This window comes from Ambystoma mexicanum, chromosome 8 (genome assembly GCF_040938575.1).
Source record: "Ambystoma mexicanum isolate Mex_15411 chromosome 8, UKY_AmexF1_1, whole genome shotgun sequence".
In the NCBI taxonomy this organism is placed as follows: Eukaryota; Metazoa; Chordata; class Amphibia; order Caudata; family Ambystomatidae; genus Ambystoma; species Ambystoma mexicanum.
The window spans coordinates 498,420,118-498,446,488 of record NC_090929.1 but is presented as its reverse complement, the minus strand read 5'-3'; the positions used below and the strand labels follow the sequence as shown (position 1 = coordinate 498,446,488).

The 26,371-nt window shown below is 46.9% G+C and overlaps 1 protein-coding gene across 1 annotated transcript in view; it reads right to left on the bottom strand.

Annotated features, from left to right (window-relative positions):
- Positions 1-26,371, bottom strand: part of LOC138472144 (uncharacterized) — a 502,005-nt gene that overhangs the window by 387,998 nt on the left and 87,636 nt on the right. The window lies entirely within an intron of this gene.

Here is a 26,371-nt window from a genome sequence, read left to right as displayed (position 1 = left end):
TCATGGAAATGCAAGCAAAGGTGCTTCAGCAGGCTGTGGGTCATGGTGTTTTGGGAAGACACTGGCTGCTGTAATTGAATGTCTGGATTCACTGCTCCCCCTCAACCTTATTGGGAGCCACTTGCAGCACCCTGATTCTGCAATGCACAGCATGGGGCCCAGCAAAGGTGTGACGCAGGTTTAGAGGTTTGCTGCATTGGGTTCCCCATGCACAATTTGATCTGTGAGGTGAGGATTGACTTAAGGCTTGCTGTTGCTGCTACTTGAGCGCTCATGTCAGAACACCTGGTGGTATACCCATGTTACCGCAAGTAGATGAAGGGGGTGCCCCCAAGTTCGCTAACCTCCCTGTCTGCTGAGGATACTGCATTCAGTCTGCAGCCTTTTTGACGTACTGTCACTCATTACTTAAGTACTGCAGTCCTGGCTGAGGGGGTGGCGCTGGTGCCAGCATTCATAATTGAGTTGCCATGCTGGTATGCCCTATGCCTGCTGAGGGAGGTTTTGGATTGCCATTGGGCAGGCCTCTACCTGGGTTTGATCACCTGCCTGGGCGAGCTGTGCTTTGTCTGAGCTCCTTCAGAATTCTGGTGACCTGCCATAGTGGTGGCTTTGGTAGGCGCCACCTTGGAAGCATCTCCTTGGCCCCTTTGGTGTGCAAGCATTGCAGTGGGTAGAGACCTGGCTGGCTGCGGCAGGGGTCAAGACCCAAAAATAAAAGTGGGGGGACTAATCGACAAATGCAATGGGATGCAACATCACGAGAAATTAGCATATCAAGGTGAAATATGCACATTTCATTAAATTGGCTTTGTATAACCACCCAAATTGCACAGGTCGAATGGCATTTGCCTTTCATAAAATCAACCCACACACACAAAACCAAGAGAGGATATTTTCTTCTAGTAGCGTTTTTGAAAACGTTAAAAGGTGTCCATGTTTTAAGCTCCAAGAACCAATACACATTTTTTTCCTGGAACTTGCAGTACCGAAATGAAACATTTCAACTTCAGTTTGTTATTTTTCATCAGGTTATATAGTGCAGTGGTGAAGTGTCCGGCCTGCAAACCTGACAACTGTGGTTCGATCTCAGAGGTCGGCTTTAATTCATAAATTAAAAGTAGACATTCAATGTTTCTCATTTTAGGTGTGGGTACTGAGTCCAACCTCTGAAAAAAGTTGGTGTACTCTCTCCACCCGCATGTACCCTCGACTTGAGCCCTGGGCTGCGGTCTTCTAGGTTTGACATGTCTAAAACTCAGAAGCCAGGGAAGCAAGGGGATTTCCCCACAGTGGTACAGTCTTCGGATAAGAGCAAGCGTACTGAGGTTGCAGTGGCTCAGGTTCATGGGGTTGAACCACTCCCAGCTATGCTTACGCAGAAGTCTACCAAGTCTGACCTGCAGGATCTGCTGGCTGAAATTAGTAATGAAATCCACAAAAGCACAGAGGATCTCTCCCACAAGATCCTGGCATTAGATAGAAGAGTTTCAGAGGCTGAGCACAGGGTGTCGGAGGTGGAGGATACCCTCTGTGAGCAGTCCTATGAGGTGGGTGAGTGCTCCAATCGTTGCGAGGCCCTGGAAGACAAGCAGGAGGATGGGGAAAAATCACTAGCGCTGAAATAATAACCAGGGCATTTCTTCAGCGATGCAAGATGAAGACCTACTCAACTTTGTGGCCGACCTCTTCGTTGCATTCTTGAACTGCCTGGGGATCAGGAGATTGAACTTGACTGACCGGACCAGATCTTGTGCCGCCCTGACCCAGGACAGGCCTGCTGATGTGCTGTCCCGGGTTCACTTCTTTAAACTAAAGGAACGCATAATGGCTGCAGCTAGACCCTTACCGGCCATCACTTTTCACAACATGTCACTCTCCCTGTACCAGGTTTTGGCGTGGACGACCTTGGCGAAGCGAAAGACACAGCGACCACTGACTGAGTGGCTACGTACAAAGGAAGTGCCCTATAGGTGGGGCTTTCCTGCTGCACTCCATTTCACTCATCAAGGGGGGCACTGGGTGGTACGAACACTGAAGGAAGTGTTGAGCTTGCTGAATACAAAGGAGGCGGGTGGGGGAGACCTGGAGTGTGAGCAGGATTCGAGTCAGGGTGTTGATCCGGTGCTCTCGCAGAAATTGCGCAAGGTGGGCAGGGTGAGGCGGGTGAATGGGCCAATCAGAAATACTTGAATAATCTGGGGTCTTGAGTGGTTGCTTGTTTGCTGTGGTGAGGTTTCCCCTGGAGCGGAGTCCGATGAGTGCCCTTGTGGATTGGGTTGTGGTGTTCCGGGGAGGGGGGTTTGCATTGCACTGCAGGGGCTGTGCTGGGAAAGTGTCTTCTGGGGTTATGGCTCTTTTCCGCTCTCCAAGTCGGGTTCCCGACAGAGGGGTCCAGATGTCTGGAAGTCGCTCATGTTTGAGCATGGTTTGTGGTTGGAGGGGAAGGGTGGTTGGTTCATAAATGTTTGCTGTGGGTCGCCCAGTTACTTTATGAAACTAATGTGTGGGCAGTTCATGCTGTGATGACGGGGGGAGGGCATCTTGATTTGCAGGGAAATGTTGGCTAATGTAGCAATTGATGCTGAAGGGGAGGACCTCATGTTGATGGGCACATGGAACATACAGGGTTTGAATTCCCCAGTGATAAGGAAATCGGTGTTGGGTAAACTAAGGAATATGTCCCTCTCCCTTGTGTTCCTACAGGAGACCCACCTGCTTGTGCAGGATGAGAAGCGTATGAAAAATAGGGCATTCGCATGCCAGTTTTTCGGCTCTGGGGGTGAGAAAAAACAGGGGGTGGCCATCTTGGTGGGTGAGCAGATCCCGAAAGTTAAGTCCTTTGGGACCTGCAGCAGCACGGTTTGTGTTAAAGGCCTGTTGTGGTATCGGATGTTCACATTGGTGTCCTTATATGTCCCAAATGTTGGCCAAGATGTATTCCTAGAAAGCTTTCTATTCAAGGTGCTCCCTTTTGCTGAGGGGCATGTTATGTTAGGTGGGGATTTCAATCTGGTACCCAACCCCTCTGGTGGACAAGACTCCCACCTCCCCCTACCAAGTTATACTTTTAAAGACTCCACTGCTTTTGGCCTATTCCTCAGTGAATTGGGGTTAGTTGACATATTGGAGACTGGCTCACGGGGAGGACATGGACTATCTTTTTACTCACATGTTCATGGCGGTTTCTCTAGGTTGGATCTCATTCTTATTCCTAGTGCATTATACCTGTGTGTCCGAGGGGTGGAAATGGGTACGCGCACCCTGTCTGAACATGCCCCTGTATCAGTGTCGCTGGCAGAGGCGTAGACAGGGTAGGGCCTGAGCGGGCCCATCCAAAATCTGTAAATTCCCACTCAGTAGCACTGTGTGGGCATTTGGAGGTGTTAACGCCTCTGCAGTGGGCCCAACTACATTAGCTTCAGGCCCCACTTGTTAGACAATCATGGCTATGCCTCTGGTCGCTGGCAGTGCTTGATAGGCCCAGAGAGGCCCAGATGCCCATGGAAGTTATATGACCCCGGCGCTTAGAGACACTGTGTTGACTAGTGAGCTGGGGGAGGTCATCTCCAATTACTTTAGGGAAAGTAAAAACTGGTCTGCCACAGGACATTGTGTGGGACGCTATGAAGATCACACTTATGGGGGAGCTCATCAGCAAATCTGCGGCTTATACTAGAGCTAGGCAGCTGCTTAGGGTGGGATTAGAAAGAGGTTACTGGGGCTGAACAGGAGCACAAGAGGTTGGGGTCTCGCAAGGCATTACGTGAACTCAGGATGGCACGGAAAAAATTGGAGTTGCACTTGGCAGGACAGCTCAGGCAATGCTAAAAACCAAACAGTTTTATTATGCTAATGGGAATCGAGCCAATCGCCTCCTGGTGGCCAAGTTGCGCAGTCTCCAAGGCCAGAACTCTGTGTTAGCCTTACATGACGAGCAGGGGTTGTGCAGCGAGGTGAGGCAGATAAATTTGGGATTTTTGAGGCTCATTTTAAAATCGGTATTCAGGGGTGTGCTCCCCTGGCCGAACCCCAAGCCCAATATTTGAGAGTCGCGCACATGCCCGGTTTATCCTTCGAGGATCGGGAGTCTCTGGAGGAGGCGATCTTGCCGGGGGAAGTGGAATGGGCAATCAAGATCCTGTAGAAAAAGGCTGCAGGTCCAATGGATTTACGGCTCCCTTTTACAAGAAATTTTGCGACTGTCTAGTGCCCCCCCTGGTAGACCTCAGGAAGGGTCGCTCCTTCGAAGCTAGTCTCTACAACTGTTCTGATTCCCAAACCGGGCAAGGATCCACTACTTTGCGACTCGTACTGCCCCATTACCCTCACTAACAGACTTGAAGCTTTTCTCCAAAATGTTGGCCTGTCGTATGATGGAGGTCCTTCCCGGACTTATGGACGGTGATCAGACGTGAGCCGTAGTGCGCGGGATAATGTGCAGCAAATTCTGAGCCTGCTGGAAGTGGGGAGACGGTTGGGCATAGATTTGGGCATTATTGCACTGGGTGCTCATAAGGCTTTTGACAGGGTGGACTGGGAATCTCTCCGTGGGGTTTTGGTGCCGTTCGGGTTTGGACCGGGGTTTATTACTTGGGTAATGGCAATCTACCATCACCATTCCACATGCCTTAGGGTTACCGGGGCATTGTCGCCAGGGGCACACAACAGGGCACGGCTGCCAGTTATCTCTGTTGATTTTCACCTCGTTTATGGAGCCGTTTGCTAGCCAAATTAGAGCTAATGGGGTGATAGAGGGCATCCGAGTCGCGGAGACAAACTATAAGGTGTCCCTTTACGCAGATGATGTTTTGCTCACCCTGTGTAATTCCTGCTCCACCCTAGCTGAGGTGCTCCAGGAGTTGGATGGTTTGGGCTGGGTCTCTGGGTTTAAGGTAAACTATGATAAATCGCATGGGCTGGATGTGTTTGAGGCCCCGGAAAGGTGGGTTATCAGGGCTTTTGCTGCTATACTATGGACCTGGGAGTCTACCCCCCCCCCCATCTGTGGGTGTGTATCCCTGGAAAGATCACAGAGGTCTTTTGGGCTAATTTCCCATTGCTATTTTAGGAACTGGCTGAAGACTTGCTTAGGTGGGGACGCCAGAAGATATCTTGATTTGGTCATATTGCAGCAATCAAAATTAATCTGATTCCATGCTTGCTTTACCTGTGCTCGGCATTGCCAGTGAGGATCCCCAACTCGGATCTCTGCATACTTCAGGGGAAGGTCTTCAAATTTATCTGAGGGAACAAGCGCACCAGGATATCTGGGAAAGTGATGTTGAGGCCAGTGGGCGTGGGTGGCCTGTTGGTCCCGATGTCTTCCGTTATAACCTGGCCGCGCACCTTTCCCATGTTTTTACCTGGGGCAAGCCCAGCTCGCAACCAAAGTGGAAATTAATCGAACTATGCACAGTCAGCGGTAGACTTGACTCAGCTACCTTATATAGATAAGAGATATCTGGGGCAGGAGTGGGGATTCGCTCTGCAAGCAACAACTAAATGTGCACTTTATTACATGGCGAGGGCTCTACGCAGGTGGGGAGTGTCAATGGAGATGGGCCCCTTACACCTATATGGGACAGTCCGAGTTTTCAGCCTGGCCCTGACCACAGAGGCTTTGGGAAGTGGGTAGCGGGTGGCTTGTTGAACCTGCTTCAGCTTTACAAGGATAATTGCCCAATAACGTTTGACGAATGTAAACCCACCTTTACTCTGCCGGACACTGAACGGTTTCGCTATGCACAGCTACAGCATTGGGCTTCTCACCCACTCACAAGGAAGGGGGCTACCAGGCCACTCTCTGCTCTTGAGCTATTGAACCCATAGACCTGAGTCATTTAAGACGAGGCAGCAATGCTTGGAGGTGGATGGGGATGCAAAATGTACTCATACATCAATAATCAAACTCAGGAAGTTGGCAAAATGTAGTACTGTTCTATTCGCAATTATCTAAAACAGGGAATTACAGCGGACATCAACAGACGCCGCATAGCACAATCTCGATAAATTTCATTAAAAAAAAAATGTTTATAGTCAAAATTCGTCATCATTGACCCCACACTACGGGGCAAACTACAAAAAACTACTTGAGGATGTGATAGGTTTACAGGGAATATCAAACCAAACAGAAAAAAACAAAAACAAAAATAAGAATAAGAACAAAAGGAAGACAACAAACCCCTATACTCTGAAAGAATAATAATCCAGAACAGGTTATAGCCATATACAAACACCCTGATCATGACGAAAAAGAATCTCTGTAGCACATACAGTGTGATGTGAGTGCTATACATAATCGAAGCAAAGCAAAGCAACTTGGAAACATCATGTTCAAGAATAATTATAATTTCCTCCATGGCGTCTTCTATTCAAGCAGGGTAGAAGGACTTCTATATTATGTTACCAGGGTCCTATTTGCTGTGCTTATTCCACCCCTAAGAAAGTATACAATTCTTTGTCCACATTATGGCCCACCAGGTTTTTGCTTTAAAAACCTATGATAAAACACCCTGGAGCAAATAGACCAGCTGGAAGAACCCATAACCTGTGCTGAAGTTCAAAAAGAAATAGCCCGACTGAAGGGAAACAAGAGTTGGCGGCCAGATTAGAGGGTATTCTACCAAGATTAGTAAACCAAGATCAATCAGGGTTTATCAAAGGGAGGAACACATTCGATAACATAAGGAGAATACTACATATCAGACAAGCCGGTGGGGAGGGGAGGGGACACTCCCACGTGCCTAATGATGCTAGACGCCGAGAAGGCGTTCGACCGAGTCAATTGGGCCTTCATGGAGCGAACACTCCAAATGATCGGGCTCGGACCAAAGTTTAGGAAAATTATCCAAGCTAATTACCAGGACCCCCGGCCAAGATCAGGGTAAATCGGAGGTTGACCGACCCATTCCCCATAAGGAGGGGGACAAAGCAAGTTTGCCCGCTCTCCCCTCTCTTATTCGCTCTGGCAATGGAACCCTTCGCGCATCAGATCAGGGAAAACAGGGAGATACACGGGGTAGGCTGGGCAGGGACACAGCATAAAATAGGGGTATTTGCCAAAGATGTAATTTGAATGATTACCGAGCCTGAGAAATCCCTACCAGCAATAATGGAGGAAATACAGGCCTTTGCAGGGTATCAGGCATCAAGGTGAACTTCGGGAAGTCCGAGATACTCAATATATCCATAGGCAAGAAGCAGAGACGGCAATTGGAAAATAGTAACCCTTTTAGATGGGCACGGGGACCAGTCAAGTACCTGGCGGTAAACCTAACAGCATCTATACAGCAGACAGTGGGGGCAAACTACCCGAAACTAATAAAACAAATCAAGGCCGATCTAAGTAGATGGAAGGGACTGTATATCTCTTGGTTCGGAAGGATAGCTATAGTCAAGATGAACATTCTTCCCCGACTCCTATATCTCTTTCAGGCTACCCCCCCTGGCTGTCCCGGGGAGAATGTTGAAGGACATTCAAGACTGCGTTATGGAAAACTTCTGGGATGGGAAGAAGCCGAGGATAGGGAGGAAAATGCTTTTCAGGAGGGGGGGATTGACTTGTCCCAACATAACGAAATACTACCAAGCAGCACATTTGGGGCAATTGTGGAATGGGGGAGGGCAAAGAATGAGAAACACTGGATAAATATGGAACAAGCAGTGGCGGGAGAACGTCTGTGGAAATTCTCAGGGTTGAGAGCGCGAGACAGGCCGAAGACAGGCCGAAGGGGCTTGGGGAGAACCCAATAACAAGGAACACCCTGAGAGTGTGCGACCAGCTAAACAAGAGGTGTCGGCTCTCTCCTTGGCAGTCCCCGAAGATACCCATCTTTGGCAACCTGGCCTTTCCCCCCAGGTATAGAATATAGCCGATTCAGACAGTGGATGGAGGGAGGGATGAGGGAACTAGGAGATCTATATAAGGGTACCCACTTCAAGGCATATATAGACTGCAAAAGGGACCTGGGACTAATACACAAGGATCCATATGCATACCACCAGCTGAAGCACTGGGCAGGCGCACCCGGAATGATGGAAAGCGCCACGAGGGAACACACAAAATGGGAAAAACTATCATCATCCTCAGAAAATAACAAGGGCCTAATATCAGCAATATATAAAATTCTTCAGGGAGGAGAGGAGGAAGAGGGGACAGAGCTCAGGGACAAATGGGGGAAGGATTTCATGGACAAGGAATGGGAACGGGCATTCAAAGTTGGTACATCTTGCACACCTCTGTACAACACAGAGAACTGCAAGGTATTACACCAGTGGCACTGCAATCCGGAGAGGCTCCATAGGATGTTCCCTGCGACCTTAGAAAAATGCTGGAGGGATGTGGGGAGGTGGGAACGATGGAACATACTTGGTGGGGATGTCCAAGGCTTAGACACTTCTGGCAGACAAAAGTCCTGGAAATAATGGGAATCGACAAGAGAATTCACGCCATCAGAGGTGCTCCTGGGGGTACTCTTACAGGAGAGGCAGGGGCTGGGAGGGGGAGTGGAAAACCTGTGGGCCAACTCAATGTGCATTGTTAAACTTTGGAAAAAGAAAGAAGCCCCATCCATTATACAGTGGTACTATGCTTTATGGGAAACGGTGGATGTAGAAAAGATGACAGCGACGATATGAGGCTCCTTAAGAAAGTTCAGCAAGGTTCGATCACCTGCCATACACTACGCAAGCAAAGAAATGACACACTTGTACATAATGAAGAGACTGCAGGCATTGGGAATTCTGGAAGGAGAAGGGAATGAAACAAGAGTTTAAGAGAACCTTGTGACCTACCATTAAGAACTGGGGGGATGTAGGGGGAACGTTTCAGGTGATTTATTACATATGAAGGAAAAGTTTTTCTATAGCATGTCTTGATGCACCATTTCAGTGAAAATGTACGTTAATTACGTTTGTGAATCATTATGATTAAATAAAGATCTGGTTAAAAAAAAAGAAAATCTATGATAAATCTCGTTTCTTCTTGTCTAAGTAAACGTTCAGTATCTCCTACTCTAGGGCCAACAACAACCTTGTATATGCCAAAGAATGTCAGCACCTTTGAGTCTCCTCCTTGTGATTCAGAAAAATGTTTAGCCATAGGATAGGCGCCATCCTTGGTTTTAATGGCATGCACGTGTTGTTGGATGCAAACTTTCAATTTGCATTTAGTGCTTCCTACATACCATTTGCGGCATTGACAGGTAAGTATACAGACAACAGATTCTGATTTGCACGTAATTTTACCCTTAATATGTATGGGATTTCCCAGGATGGGATGAACGTATGTGTTACAATTCTGGGCATATTTAAGAATTTTGCACCTTATACATTTGAAAAAGCCGTCACTGCTTTTGGACATGCAGTTACATCTAGCTTCTGTATTTTCAGGTGTCATGTAGCTGTTGACTAATATATCCTTAATGTAGACACTTTTACAAAAAGTTATATCCGGGCGTTCATTTAAGCTCTGCCCAGATCTTTGTCGGCCTTTAATACTTTCCAATATTTGTTAATACTTTCCAATATTTGTTAACAATTTGTTTTATTGTGTGGGAATGGCTTCCAAATGTTAAGATAAGTCTGATGACATTCTCTTCTTGTTCACACACTGAATTTTGTTTGGTCAGTAATTTGTGTCTGTCCATATCTTGTGCTTTCAGATATGATCCCTCAATCACTCTTTTGGGATATTGTTGTTGCAGGAAACTTTGTGCCGTAATTTGACTGGCTGAATCAAAATCTGCAATGTCACTACAATTCCTGCATATTGTGATAAATTCCCCATATGGAATGCTCCATATGAGGTTTTTTCAGATGTCCGCTTTTTGCATGTAGTGGGACATTTGCCCCTGTAGATATTCTATGTAATTCACATACTACTTTTTGAGCGATTATCTTTACTTGCGCATCCAATAATACTAATTTCAAGTTGCAATTGTTAGTGTTAAGAGATTTTACATATTCAAGCCAGTCCTTTTCACTGGCATCACAAATGACAAAGAGGCTGTCAATATAACTTAGCCATAATACGATGTTATTAGTATATGCCTCATTTTATTCTGCCCAAACTGAACTTTTCCCAATGTCCCATTGTCACGTTCACGTATGCTGGCGCAAATGTAGTGCCCATGGCAGTGCCCTGGGTTTGTCGAAAAACTTCGTTATTAAAGAGGAAGATGTTATTCTTTAAGCAAAGATCTATCATTTCCAGAATCATTTTGGATTGTTCCAAATGATTGAGGGAGCGAGTACTGAGGAAGAATTCACATGCCTTAATACCATCTCTGTGTTGAATGGACGTATATAATGATAGCACGTCCATGGTTGCCAATATTCACTATATCTACATTCACTGAAAAAATTTGTTAATAGGGACGTTATGGTTAAGTTGCACTAATAAAAATCTATGAAATTCAATGAAAAAACTTGTTAAAGGGACATTATGGTTACAAGTAAAATCGAAAACCCCAGAAATACGCCAATTATGGTAAACTAAGCAACAATAACTCACGGCACCACTGTGCACTGCTAAGACTAACACCCAGGACATGAAAGATGACATCACAAACGTAATTGATGACATCACATGATGACATCACATATTAAATTAATTTTAATAAACAGTACCTACAAGGGGTTGAGTTTATAATGTTGGAAACAAGATGCTATGGGTGATTGGGAAACCTATCATGAACTCCATAATGTATTAAAGAATGTACATCCCTTTAACAAAGATTTTTCAGTGCATTTCATAGGTTAGTGCAACTTAACCATAAGATCCCTTTAACAAAGTTTTTTCTGTGAATTTCATGGGTTTTTACCACTGCATGCTAATTTCCTACAACTTACTAATATCATACTTGCCCCAATATAGCAACATTGTTGTCGAATTTACAAAGTTTCACCTTAAATCTCTGCCATTTCCCACTTTCTAGCATCATTTTGAACACTTCTATACACTTTTTGCAACTTTTCCCACGGTTTTGTGTTTGCCGGCGACCGCGAATGTCTGGCATCATCGCAGACTTTCCGCACAGTGTCACGTGAACGCGCGTGGGACTTGATGACATGTTCGCGAACCGCGTCCGCACTTCACGAATGGGTCCGGGCTTTGCGAACAGTTTAGAACTGCCTTTTCAGCACATCTAGGAAATTTGAAGCTCAAATTTAATTTACCCTTGCACAGCTCCTACACCTATTCTATCATTATCCATTGACAATCTAGCACGCAGCGCATACTTGGAAGAATACTAGCAAAACTGCTATTTATCTTAAAAATGGCATCAGCTATTGCCATCCCTCCCTCCTCCCCAAGACCCCAAGAGCCAACACTAGCTGGAGGACCTACACAACAAAAAAAGCACAGTAAAAGACAATGAAGGGGACCAAGAAGATGAGGTAGAAAAAGTGCCTACCTCTAGCACCCAGAGAGAATCATGGGTGTGGCAGTTCTTTACCACTGTTGGGAATGTACCAGAGGCAAAAGCTGCCAAAGTGAAATGTACTGAGTGCAACGTTGTACTCAGTTGCGGACTACCTGGACAGTACTCATACAGGACCACCTCCATGTGCCACCACACCGAATCCAACCACCGGAATGCTCTCAGAAAGGTTGCTCCTTTCTTAGGAAGTAGTAGGCTGTCTTCCACCACCTCATCTTCCTCAACCAATACTGTAAAAACACAGCCTACTTCTGTGGGACACAAAATCCCACCAGCTACCTTGCAAACGATAAATAAGGCGGTTGATCTATACCTTTAAAAGACAACCGTACTCTTGTACATACTGCAACACACCTCTCTACAGTAGGGAGCAATTCCTAAGTGCTTTTGAAGCTGTAATCAAGGAGCATGAAAAACAGTGCTCCTTACCTTAGATGTAACACACATGCAACATCTTCCCCTGTCCACCTGCCCCACCATATTTGTGGTTGGTGCCTCTTCCCTCATTTCACTCCCCACCTTACTTTCCGAACTCTCCTGCAAAAAAAGAGAAATCCCAAAACACCAACACAGTAGAAAAAATAAAACTAAAATAAATACTCTTATAGAGTCCATTCCATCTACTTTACATTTCTCGTAAAGTAGTTCAACTCAATAAGATTCTCCAACATTTCCATTAGCATTTTGTATTATTCCAAAGGGAATAATGGACAATTGTATACTAGAGAAAAATATAAAAGGACAAACTATTTTCTGTCCCAAATGTTAATGTTAAATAACTCTTGTAAGGGGCAACTCGCCCGAAAGCCTCAGTGCGCAGCAAGCCAGGGAAAGGTCAGAGAGCCAGAGAGGACACCAAAATCATCAGGACAGCCAAGTTGTTAGAGTTGAAGAGAAATGTTAAGAGATCTCTTAAAAAGAAGTAACTCTGAACAGAGACGTAGGCAGGTGGGAAGTGAGTCCATAGGCTAGAGCAATAGAGTCAAAACTAGTACCTCCAAAACGAGTCAGCCTATAAGAAGGCTGCTCAAGTCTATTAGAGTTGCAGGAACGAAGGGACCGGGAGATACAAGAGCGCTTGACACTTTGCAACAAGTAGGATGGTGCATTGTCAATAAGGCACTTGTGAGTGAGAGACAACACCTTGATGGTGATACAATGCTTAATAGGGAGCCAATGAAGAGATTTACGTGCCTCAGTAACGCGATTCCTTCTCGAGAGGCCACACACAGCTCAGGCGGCATTATTTTGTGCAACTTGTAAGGAGTCCAAATGGGACTTCGAGGTACCCGCCAGGAGGCTGTTGCCATAGTCCAGTTTGGAATTAACCAGGGCAACAGCAAGGGCAGCAGTATTAGATACAGAAAGAAAAGTTTATTTGCCTGAGGCGTCTAGAGTAAGCACATGAGGCCTTCACCAGGCTAGCATGTTTTTTCATGTTTAATGTAGCATCAAAGTAAACGCCAAAGGTCTTAACCCAAGGGCTCTAACCTAGCAAGGCACTGAGTAGTAGCAACGAGCATGAGCTCAGTTTTATTCCCAGATCGAGGTGTTTTTTATAGAGCTCGGTCATAGTCACCAGTCAATCTAAGCAAAACCTGAGTATCATCGCGTAGATTGTAGAACCTACTCCGACGCTGCCGAGGAGATTGAAGAGAAGGCGGGTGTAATGATTAAAAAGGGTAGGGGAGAGGCATGCTCCCTGTGGGGAACACTGCATGTAAGAATATCAGGTGGAGATTTAAAACCACCAGTAGCAATGTGGGCAGATCTATGGCCCAAAAAAGAAGCCAACCAAAGCAAAGCACTACTGAAACAGTTCGCAATAAACCCCAGCCTCTCGTGCAGCAATGAGTGATCCACCAGATTAAAAACTACGGAGAGGTCCAGGAGCATCAGAAGGGCAACCTGACCAGAGTCCGCAATATGGCATAGGTTAGCTTTCAGATCTAACAAGGCCATCTCATTACCATGGAAAGTTCGAAAGCCTGATTGCAAGGAACCCAATACGTGATTATCATCAATATGTTGCCGTATCTGCATGTAGGCAACTTGTCCAAAATTATTAGCAAAAATGTCACATTAGTAATCAGACGATAGTTGCCTACAGAGGCAGGATCAAGTGTAGCCTTTTTTATATTAGGGGAGATCCACACATTTCAGAAAGAGGCAGTAACAGTAGAGGTGGCAAATGAGGAATTAATCAGTCTAATAACAAGGGGAGCCAAACAACTAAAACATTCTTTAATTTTTATAGGAGGACAGATGTCAAGCAGGACAAGAAAATGGCTTAAGGTGTGAAACAATATTGGAAAGATCAACTTCAGTTATCTCCTTAAAGTTAAGACTTGAGTGGTAGAACCAGAAAACAGTGTCGGAGACATCAGTTTTAATACTGGTAGAAGTATCCAGTTTAGAGCGCAGATTAGTAATCTTGTCGTGGTGAGAATTAAGTTTAGCACTTTTTATTTTATTTATTTATTTTAATTTATAAAGCGCGCAGCAGCCCTGGGGCATTGTGGCGCTGTTACAGGATACAGCAATAAAACCCTGTTGGATATCTAGACACCACCGATCGCTCTTGGCAGTAGCAGGGTATGAATTATCCTTAACTTCAAATTCTTTAAGAATAGTAAAGAGTTCTCTTCGGGAGAACTTGGCATTATAAATTCAAATTTCGTAATAGTCATGTTTAGCAGCCAGACTGGCAGTCCTATAAAGAGAAGCTGCTTTGCGATAAGAGCCAAGGTTGTCTGTGGTAGCATTTTTCCACCAAGCCGGCTCTTTTTGTCTTTTCAGTGTTCTGAACCCTAGTACTTCATCAGAGAATCAGGATTTACCCAGAGTTTCGGTTTTAACAAGTTTGATGGAAGTAGGTGCAAGTGTATTAACAATGGAGGAAATGGTCTCATTGTATTGGTCTGTAAGAGTAGCTGTGCTATCTGGATGTGACAGGTTCGCTAGCATAGGTTGAGCAAATTCACAGAAAGTAGCTGACATAACCTTACAAGTCATTTCAACACAAGGATTAACATTCTGCCTAGCAAGTTTTGCAGGAAGCTCCAACAAGAAGGAAACTAGGCACTGATCTGACCAAGGACATGCAGAGACTTCGAGATTATTCGGAGATAGACAGTGAGATTACACCCAGTCCAGAATATGTCCTTTGTGCGTAGGGATCTTTATACCATTCATCACCCAAAGTTACAAGTCCTCCACAATCTGCCCATGTCATGCCGCCGTCTTTTGGTGGTCGCTGGCGGCTATGGAAGGCTTGGCGTTAGCGGCGCCATTAGACTGTCACGTGTTTTGTCCTTTCACTTCCTGGTTTGACGGTCTAGTCTTTTCTCTTGTTTCCGTATTTAACCACGCCCTTCTCTGGGCTCTGTGCGTTGCAACTTTGTTTCCTTTTGCCTTGTTGCCGTGCTACTTCTTACCTTGCACCGTACCTGTTGTTTTTCTGCTGTTTCTCACACGGATTCTTCCCTCCTAGCTTTCTCCTCCTCCCTTCCCCTTCCCTGTTATCCCGTCCTTACGGTTCCCGTACCGTATTGGGTCTCTCCTCTCCTTCTTTTCTCTCGGACCGCGTCCCTGGTTCCTGCCGGTGCTTCCTTTCCAGTCCTTTGCACTGCTCCTTGCTCTGTACCAGCATCTCCGGATTCCGGACTCTCGGGTTCTCTGCGGCATCGAGAAACTTACCTTCATATCTGCTGCTCCTGCTCTTACCTGCAATTCCGGACGACATTGGTCATCGCTTCCTGAACAGCATCAGTACCAGCTACATCCGTAGAGAGGTTTTTTTAAGCGGCTGCTTTTTTCCTCTCATATTGGTTCCTGCGGGACGGGAGCCGGCTGCTTCCCTGTTTATCAGGGAATCAGGGCGGCTTCTTCCCGCAGACGGCCGTATCTCTTCACAAAGAAGAAAAGACCCAAGAACAAGACCTCCAGACAAGAACTCGTCCCGGAAGAGACAGGTGAGGAGAAAGGGGAGGTGGACATTGATATATCAGACATAGAAGATAATCCGCTTACTCCTATCAAACTTGACAGTTTGCAACGCCAAAAGGAGATATCAATGACTACCCCGGAACAGGTCCAAGAGCTGCTTACAGCAATGCAGAATGTGACATTAGAATTACAGGCTGTGAAGGCCGAAAACACTGCTCTGAGACAGCGAGTCGACCGCTTCGAACAGTCCCGGAGTGATCTACCTCCCATGCCTTTAGCCTGTGGTAAATATGATGGTTCACCTACTAGATTTAAAGAATTCATGGAGGCTTGCATAATCTATTTCACCTTCAGACCTCAGACCTATGCCTCAGATACAGCCCGCATAGGTTTTCTGATTTCTAATCTTACGGGCAACGCTCTTTCCTGGGCTACTCCACTTGTGACCGGTGCCAGCCCGTTACTACACGATTACGCCGGGTTCACCGCCCAGTTCAAATTGGCCTTTGAAAGGCAAGAGACTGCGGTAGTTGCCAGTGAACAGTTACTTGATATTCGACAGGGAAATTCAGATCTTCTGTCCTACATCTCCCGCTTTAAACGGGTGGCTGCAGACGCAGGCTGGCAAGAGAACGCCCAGTACACCATTTTTCGTCGAGGATTGAGGGAAGACCTTAAGGACGAATTGGCAAGGGTAACCAGACCTGCTACGTTAACCGACTTGTGGTCTACAGTGGTACAGCTGGATTTCCGCCTTTCAGAGCGGCGGTCTGAACGTCGAAAGCAGCGTGGATTTCCTGCTACGGCTGATCCTGGGATTACCCCTCCCTCTCCTACCTGTCTGTCGAAAGAGGAGCCAATGCAGATTGGGACTACTCGAGGGCCACTTACCTCGGAAGAAAGAAGACGACGCAGGGAGAACAACCTGTGTATGTATTGTGGATCCAACCATTACATTCTTAGAGACTGTCCTGATGTACCACCACGACGATCGGGAAACGCCATTCCTCAGAGCTAGTAGGGACAAGTTACCGAGGGGGATTTCCTGGTCCCTTTGTTTCTTTATAAGTAACACCCATGAATACCACAGAAGACAACCGTCTCATGGTAGTTGGAGTTGAGTTGTTCATCTCTCAGCAGTCCTATGAGGTCCTGGCGCTACTGGGCTGCGGCGCTGCAGGTTGCTTTATGGACTTGGTTTGGGCTGACAAGGCCGGCATTCGCCGTTTGCAGAAAGACGAGGACCAAAAGGTGGAAGGAGTTGATGGTAAACCCCTGAGCTCGGGTCTCATTACCCATACCACTCCTCCTATGCAGATGAAGATCCTCCATCACAACGAAACCATTCAATTCGACTTGATCCGAGCAGCACATTTTCCAGTGATCTTGGGGGTCTCTTGGCTTCGGAAGCATAACCCGATCATTGATTGGACAAAGAATCAGCTCTCATTTACTTCAACATTTTGTCGTCAGTCATGTTCTTCGCAGACCCTGCATACTTCTGTCCACATTATTCCAGATTTAGCCTCCAGATCAGATGTGTTGAAGGTAAATAGCATCCCCAAAGAATATCTCCGCTATCAGGAGGTGTTAACGGGCGATGGCCCTCAGGAGTTACCTCCTCATAGACCAGAAGATTGTCAAATCATTCTCCAGCCCAATGCGGTTGTTCCTTTTGGGCAAATGTTTTCTCTTTCCCTCAAGGAAAAGAAGGCTCTCAAGGAATATCTGGATTCTAATTCACATCATGGCCTGATCCGACCTTCATTCTCTCCCGCTGGGGCTTCACTTTTTTTTGTTCCAAAGAAAGGTTCTAATGAACTTCGTCCTTGTATCGATTATAGGGGCCTCAACCAAGTCACGTTTAGGGATAGGTATCCCATGCCGCTGATCGGAGACATTCTGGAAGCAGTTCAAGGGGCTAAAATCTTTTCTAAGATCGATTTAAGAAGAGCCTACCACCTTTTGCGGATACGCTCAGGCGACGAATGGAAAACTGCTTTTCGCACTCCTTTCGGACACTACGAGTATTGTGTCATGCCCTTTGGTCTAGTCAACGCTCCATCGATTTTTCAAAGATTCATGGACCGCATCTTTTCTGATCTGCTTTTTCATTGTGCCGTTGTCTACCTTGACGATATCCTGGTTTATTCTAAAGACGCCCAACTCCATTCTAATCACCTTCACCAAGTTCTTCAAAGACTGCAAGACAACCTACTTAAGGTCAATGCTGATAAGTGCGTCTTTCAAGCATCTGAGGTAAGCTATCTTGGCTTCATCCTGTCCTCGGAGGGAATCCGCATGGATCCCGCTAAGATCGACGCCATACTGCAATGGCCCACACCCCATACCATCAAAGACGTTCAAAGGTTTCTAGGGCTAGCTAATTTTTACCGCAAATTCATCCAAGGTTTCTCGGATCGAGTCCTTCCCATTACAAAGCTGTTAAAGAAGTCTTCAATGCCCTTTGTCTGGTCTTCTGAGGCAAGCTTGGCTTTCCAACGACTGAAGGAGGAATTCTGCTCTGCCCCGGTACTTCATCAACCAGATCAAAGTTTAAGATTCATTGTAGAAACTGACGCCTCCTCCGCTGCGATTGGTGCAGCTCTTCTACAGGAACATGAAGGTTTCGAATATCCTGTTGCCTACGTGTCCAAGACATTGAATGACAGCCACACACACTATTCGGTAATAGAAAAAGAACTCCTGGCCATGAAATCCGCATGCGAAGAATGGAGACATCTCCTACAAGGGGCTAACCACCCCTTTGAAATCAAAACTGACCACAAGAATCTTAAAATTCTGCAAAAGATGGAATGTGTCAACTCCTGTCAGGCCCGTTGGGCGCATTTTTTCTCCCAATATGATTTCACATTGACCTACTTGCCAGGATCCAAGAACATCCTAGCTGATGCCCTTTCTAGAAGGCCTTATCCAGACATGTCCCAGAAGGAATACCCTAGTCTCATGCTTCCTGAAGTCAAGGTAATCTGTACGGTGGAGTCTTTCTTGGAAAGGGTTCGCAAGGCCACACAGTCTACCAGCATGTTTTCTGGCTCTCCTCTCTCAAAGGACATATCCATTTAAGATGGCTTATGTTTTAAGCAACAGCGATTATTCCTGCCAGACAGATTCACCCGTCATTCGGCTTTAAAGTGGTGTCATGATGACCCAACGGCAGGTCACAGAGGTGTTAAGAACACTCTGGAATTGCTTCATCGCAGGTTTTGGTGGCCCGGCATGGCCAAAGAAGTTTCAACCTACATCAAGTCATGTCCTGTATGCTGTCGATCCAAACATTGCACTCAGAAGTCGATTGGGTTTCTCCAACAGCAGGATCTTCCTAAGAGACCTTGGAGCCTTATTTCCACGGATTTTATTGTGGATTTGCCACCCTCGGAAGGTTGTTCATGCATCATGGTAACTGTCGACTGCTTCACCAAGATGGCACATTTCACTCCCTTGGCTGGTCTTCCCACTGCCGCCGAGATGGCGGCTGTATTTGCCAGAGAAATATTTCGTTTGCATGGTACTCCGGACAAGATTATTTCTGACAGAGGTTCTCAGTATACTTCGAGGTTCTGGAAGGAGCTTTGTGATAGACTGGGAATTGAACGTGCCTTATCGTCTGGCTTCCACCCGCAGACTAACGGGCATACTGAAAGAACCAATGCCACACTGGAGCAGTATCTTAGGTGCTTCACGAATGCCCAACAGGATAATTGGGTTAGTCTGTTGGTCACCGCGGAATTTGCTTATAACAATGCCGAGCACAGTGCCACTGGTCTCAGTCCTTTTTTTTGTTCCTATGGTTTCCATCCCAGCTTTACTCCTTCTCTCTCCTTTCCCCCTTCCACCACTCCATCTGTGGATGCCCTACTTACCAGTATCTCAGAAGCCCACAAGTCAGCCGCCGGTTGTTTGCGGGCAAGCAGTCTTCGGTATCGATCGTACTGTAATCTTAAGCGCTTGCCCGTTCCAGCATGGCGGAGGGGCACCAAGGTCTGGTTGTCTACTAGGTTTCTGCCTCGCTGGCTTCACCCCTCTAAACTGTCTCCCCGGTACCTGGGTCCTTTTCCTATACTTCGCCGGATCAACCCGGTGGCCTTCCGCCTCCTGTTGCCCAAGCACATGCACCGTCTCCATCCTGTTTTCCATTCCTCTCTCCTGAGGGAATGCAAGGGAGATCCCTATCATCGCCCTTTGCCACGGGATCCGGTCCCCACGGTGATTCCTTCCGATGAGTATGAGGTGGCCTCCGTTCGTGACTCCCGCTATCGGCGGGGTCGCTTGGAGTATTTGATCCACTGGAGGGGGTACCCTCACTCGGAGGACTCCTGGGAGCCGGTGTCTCATGTGCACGCTCCGGCGTTGGTTCAACGATTTCACCGTCTGTTCCCGGGTAAGCCAGGGGGGGTGCTCCTTGGGGGGGGGCATACTGTCATGCCGCCGTCTTTTGGTGGTCGCTGGCGGCTATGGAAGGCTTGGCGTTAGCGGCGCCATTAGACTGTCCCGTGTTTTTTCCTTTCACTTCCTGGTTTGACAGTCTAGTCTTTTCTCTTGTTTCCGTATTTAACCACGCCCTTCTCTGGGCTCTGTGCGTTGCAACTTTGTTTCCTTTTGCCTTGTTGCCGTGCTACTTCTTGCCTTGCTCCGTACCTGTTGTTTTTCTGCTGTTTCTCACGCGGATTCTTCCCTCCTAGCTTTCTCCTCCTCCCTTCCCTGTTATCCCGTCCTTACGGTTCCCGTACCGTATTGGGTCTCTCCTCTCCTTCTTTTCTCTCGGACCGCTTCCCTGGTTCCTGCCGGTGCTTCCTTTCCAGTCCTTTGCACTGCTACTTGCTCTGTACCAGCATCTCCGCAATCCGGACTCTCCGGTTCTCTGCGGCATCGAGAAACTTACCTTCATATCTGCTGCTCCTGCTCTTACCTGCAATTCCGGACGACATTGGTCATCCCTTCCTGAACAGCATCAGTACCAGCTACATCCGTAGAGAGGTTTTTTTAAGCGGCTGCTTTTTTCCTCTCATATTGGTTCCTGCGGGACGGGAGCCGGCTGCTTCCCTGTTTATCAGGGAATCAGGGTGGCTTCTTCCCGCGGACGGCCGTATCTCTTCACAAAGAAGAAAAGACCCAAGAACAAGACCTCTAGACGAGAACTCGTCCCGGAAGAGACAGGTGAGGAGAAAGGGGAGGTGGACATTGATATATCAAACATAGAAGATAATCCGCTTGCTCCTATCAAACTTGACAGCCCAGCCTATCCAGGCCCACATAAATAGCATGCGTGTTGACTTGAAGACACACTCACTCCATTCCTCTAGCCATACGGTCACAGCGACGCCAGCTGTCGCTAATATCACCCTAACCACGTCACTCCAAGGCCCATCCGCCAACACCACCTGCCACCCCCCCATCCCTCTCCAATGTGCCCTAATCAACACACGCTCCCTCCCTCCCAGCTCACACCTCAGTGTTCCGTGACCTACTCTCCAATCACAACCTAGACCTCTTAGCCATTACAGAAACCTGGCTTCATGAAGCTGCTGGCCCCGCCATCTCTTTAGCCCTTCCACAAGGATACACCATCTACCGGCAGGACCGACCGCACATGAAAGGGGGTTGGAGGGAGTAGTTCTTATAGCCAAAGAATCTCTGTCCCTCAGACAAATAAACTCCTTGCTGGAAGGTAACACAGACCCCATCGCCCTCAAACTTTCATTATTGACCAACTGCACCATTTCAATTCACATAATTTACCGACCTCCTGGCCCATCATCCGACTTCCACGAAAACCTACTCCACCTCCTTGGAGACAATTTAAAAGCCTCTACTAAAACCATCTTACTTGGCGACTTAAACCTGGGTGTCACTGATCCAAAAGACATACATGCCAACTCACTCACTAAAGCCCTAAATACCATGGTTTTCCTACAACAACTCACAAACCCGACTCACACAAAAGGACGCACCCTTGACTGGATTTCAGACCACAATTGCTCTGTCTCAGTCAGCTCGAACACCCCGTGCCCCTGGACTGACCACCATGTTATCCTCTTCTTCATCCCAAAACCCACCAAAGCCAAAAATCTCACCACGCCTCTACCACCGGCCCTTGGTAGGAGCTCCTGCAAATGAACGAAAGAGAACCTCCTACCCTACCTAGATTCACCTGCCCTCAGGCCTCCTTTTTCAAATGACCCTATAGTCTACAAAGCCATTCTCAGGAATGCTGTGAATGCTGTGGATAAAATGTTATTTATTTGCATTTTTAAAGCACCCACCCAGCCCAGGGGCATCGAGGTGCTGTTAATGGAATATGTCTCTTAGTTGCCTATTTATAACCCACTTAACACCCAGAGGTTTCTAATCGTGGACCCAGGGATCGAACCTGTGTTGCTTTGTGTCGTCTTGTTTCCAAGGCAAGCATGTTGCCGCTGAGCTATTCTCCCAGAACATAGCCCCACTAGCACAAAAAAAGCCAAAGCTGTTAGACATGCCAACTCATGGTTCACCTCGGAACTTTGAGCTATGCACCCTGAAGCGCACTGCGCTCACCAATTGGCAAGCAAACCCCCAAGACTCCACAAAAGAATAATAAAGAAAACAAAAGCTACCCAATACAAAAAAGCCATTATGCTAGCCAAATCCACATCCCTGAACACCAGAATCTCTAATGCAAAATCTAAAGAGATGTTCGCCATCTCCAGGGAATTAGTGACTCCGACTCTCATCACTCAAGTCATATCTAAAGATGAACCCTGGTGCTCAACTATTCAAACAACCATGCTCAACAAAATAAACCTCTTGCATAGCAAAATCAGAACCAGCCACAACACCCTTACCTCTCTAGACCACCCCATCATGCCAACCCCTAACATCCCCACCCAGGACAAGCCACTCTTCTTGTTCAGAGATGTCACAGACCTCTAAGTCCTCATACTCCTCAAACACATCAAACCTTCCAACTGTAAAGGTGATATCTGCCCAGCCAATATCATCAAAGACTGCGCAACCACTCTAGCCCCATTCCTGACCGCATTCATAAATGCCTCCTTTGCCTCAAGAATGGTCGCCCATGCCTTAAAGAGGCCTGTGTACGCCCGCTCCTAAAAAAAAAAAAAATTCTGGACACATCCTCCCCTAACAACTACCGGCCCATTACCACAGTCCCCTTTTTGCTAAAACTTCTCCAAAAAGCAGCCTACACCCAGGTGCAGCACTTCCTAGAAACCAACTGCATCCTAGGTAAGCGTCAATCGTGATTCCGCCAAGGCCATGGCACCGAATCAGCTTTATTGGACTCAAAAAATCATTTAGGTGAAATCATTGATGAAGGGAAAACCAGCACTACTCCTCCATCTCGATCTACCTGCAGCGTTTCACCTAGTGGACCATAAGACCCCATGCAGACACCTCATCACCTCAGCTCAGTTCACCCACAAAGTCACTGCATGGATTACAACATTCCTCAAAGGGAGAGCCATGAGACTATTCTCCGATCAGGCATGAACAGCACCCACCACCATCCACTGCAGAGTCCGACAGAGCTCTTGTATATCACCCATCCTCAACAATATATTTACTAAACCGCTCTGACATTCTGGACATGATCGGCATAGCGTACACTAACTATGCCAACGACACCCAGGTCCTCCTCCCTCTCTCGGGAACCTATGAAACAGACGCTAAAACACTTCACACCGTCTACACTACCATCCAAGCCTGGATGGCTGCCAACAGGCTTTGCCTAAAAGGGGACAAAACCAAAATCCTCTTAGTCGGCCCCAAGGAAACCCTCAACAATCGATACAGCTTAGTCACCATAGAAAACACACAGATTCCGGTCTCACCTTCTGTGAAAACACTAGGGGTTTACTTGGATGACACACTCTCCATGTCAATCAAGTAAGCGCCATTGCCTCTTCAGCTGCATATTCAACTAAGCTGATCAATGCGGTCAAACCCTACTTATCTACCCAGAACAGTCTCTCAATTGCCAGAGCTAGTATAGGTGCAAAACTAGACTACTGCAATGTCCTCTTTGCAGGCACCTCAGCAAAAAAAACGTAAACAGACTGTAAATAATTCAAAACACCCTCTGCTCGCCTCTTAACATACCCAAGAGGGAACACATCTCAGATTCTTGGCGCTCTGCACACTGGTTCCCCGTCAAAGAACGCATCCTCTTGAAGACCCTTGCCATCACTCATAAGTGCCTCGCCCACACAGCCCCTTATTATTTCTCAGCGAAACTAGTCAGAGCAGGATCCTCCAGGCCTAAGAGATCACACTACTCCAATCAACTTAACATCCCCATTGTCAAACACACCAAAACTGGCGGCGCAGCTTCCCTTTCATAGCCTCAAGACAATGGAACTCCCTCATACCTACCCTAAAGGAAGGAACCCTCGCACTATGCCTTCCGAAAAAGCCCTTAAAACAAGGCTTTTCAATTAGCCCACACTCCTCTCCTAGCATCACTCCCCTGGTACCTTATGCTCACTAATGTAAGGGATGTAGCCGGTTCACCTGTAAGCCTTTGAACCACCTACTCCTACACAGGCTCTCTATCCTCTGTAACCAGTAACCTATGTACTGCTACCTGTCTTGTAGAAAATTCTCCTGTAAACCAAGAAACGCAGACAGGCTCTCATTCATGTGCAACCAAATCAGCCTCCCTGTAACAGGGCTGTGATGCCGAAGGGCTGCTTTGTGCGCTTTATAAATGTAAAAAATGTATTAAATAAATTGTTGAACGCCATGGGCCTCAAAAAACTGTATAAAATTTAAAGCTTTGTGAGCTTTCCAGCGGAGCACGGTGAGCCCCTCTTGGTGTACCTTTTTGTTTTTTGGGGATATCTAGCAGGCCCTCAGGCCCTCTGAAAGCCCCTACCAGCCCGCTCCCACCCCGCGTCCTCTTCCTGCTTTTCCCTTCCCTCCCGCCTCCCGACCCGCCCAACCCGGTGCTGCTCTCATTGGTACTCTCAGCCTTCATCACTGGTCTCCCCAGGGCAGCCCTCTGCCCGGCAGCCCATCGGCTAAGGACTCCAGGTCAAAGGTGAGACAGAACCCATCAGTGAATTACTGTGGAGTGACACTCCGATTAGGAGCTCACGCCTCATAAGGCATAAGTCCTAGCTGCACCCCTCATAATCACTCTTTAACTAATAGATATCCTTCTTAAACCCACATAGCTAGCTCACCGCAGTGAACCGCGTTCAGGGAGACGGACACTAAAGAGAGCCACCGATAACACCCAACTATATAACCCTTACCCACCATCTCCCCCACCCCTCTCAAGACAGCGACTGAACAAGTCGGCAACATCAGCCAGAAATACCACCTACAGACAGAGCCCAAACAGATAGCGGACAGCCTTCCACATCGAGCACTACACCTCAAGACAACCAGACCAAAGGAGAACCAACTGGCAACTGGACATCAGCAAACAAATAAAGACTAAACAACTCTCAATCTTATAGTGCCACCCAAACGACCCATTCCGAGGGAAAGAAAAAGAAGAAAGAACAAACACTCTGGAACAGCAACAAAGAACCACAACTACAGAACGCACCCCCACAGACAGGAACAAAAACCGAACCAACACTGAGAGAAGAGAGAAATCCCTCTACTTCACTCCATACCTCGCTGACAACTGGTCAGCAGAGCAAACCAACCCAACGCAAGAAGCAGCAACATCAAGCAACACAACACAAGCACGCAGAAGAAGGATGAACAACACCAGAAACAACAAACACACAACCGATGCGATAACACCTTACATCACCAAAGCAAGAGGAACTTCCAATCGACAACCACAACCCCTGGAAGATGAACCCGATGAAAACAAAAACCCAAGACAGAACCTAGGTGAACTCTTCGAAGAAGCTGACACCCCGAAACCTACACCCCAACAAGAGATCGACCAGGAAGGAAATCTCAACATCGATCAGAAGACGACCTCAACAAGAAAGTCCAAACCAAATAACACCTCCAAACTCCACTGCAATCTAATAAACGCAAGATCCATGTCAAAACACTCTACAGAGATCTTTGACCTACTCGATGACAACGGCATTGACAACCTGTTCATCACAGAAATATGGCTCGATGACAACTACAAAATCACACTCCAAAGCTGCCTTCCAACAAACTTCAAATACCTTCAAATAAACAAGAAAAACAAAAAAGGAGGAGGCATTGCAATAGCATTCAAAGAACACCTGAAAATAAAAAGAGACGAAGCACTCAACATCCTCAACTGCGAAACCATGGTAATACACCTAACAGCGACCCCAAAAACCAACATCACATTCATCCTGATGTACCGACCACCGACATATGATGCAACCTTCGTCGACAACTTCATAGAAGCAATCACCAACATAGCCATCAATCACGAACACCTAATCATCCTGGGGGATTTCAACATCTGGTTTGAAGACAGTCACGCCAACTCCCAAAACTCACTGATAGAACAACTCACTACCATGAAACTACGACAACTAGTCAAAGGGGCAACACACTTGGCAGAACACACCCTCGACGCAATTTTCGCCAAGGAAAAACTCACCACCACAGCACCGCCGATACAAATACTGTGGAGCGACCATCTCGTCATCCCATTCGTGATCACTCTGCCTACTCAAGTCTGCATCCGACCTCCTAAACTCACAACCACCACAAAAAGAAACTGGAAAAACGTCAAAAAAAGCAACCTATTCAAACAACTGGAATTAACCAAACCCTCAACTACAGAACTAGAGCTAGCTGACCTAGACGGGAAAGCAGAGCTACTACACAATTGGATTGCAGATACAATTGACAAGATCACCCCAGAAATACCATTCACCCCATAAAAAAAAGAGCAATGGCAAAATGGTTCACCCCACTATTAAGCACTATGAAAAAGGAAAACAAAAAGATGGAGCTGGAATGGAGGAAAGAATACAACCCAGACAAAAAAAACACTG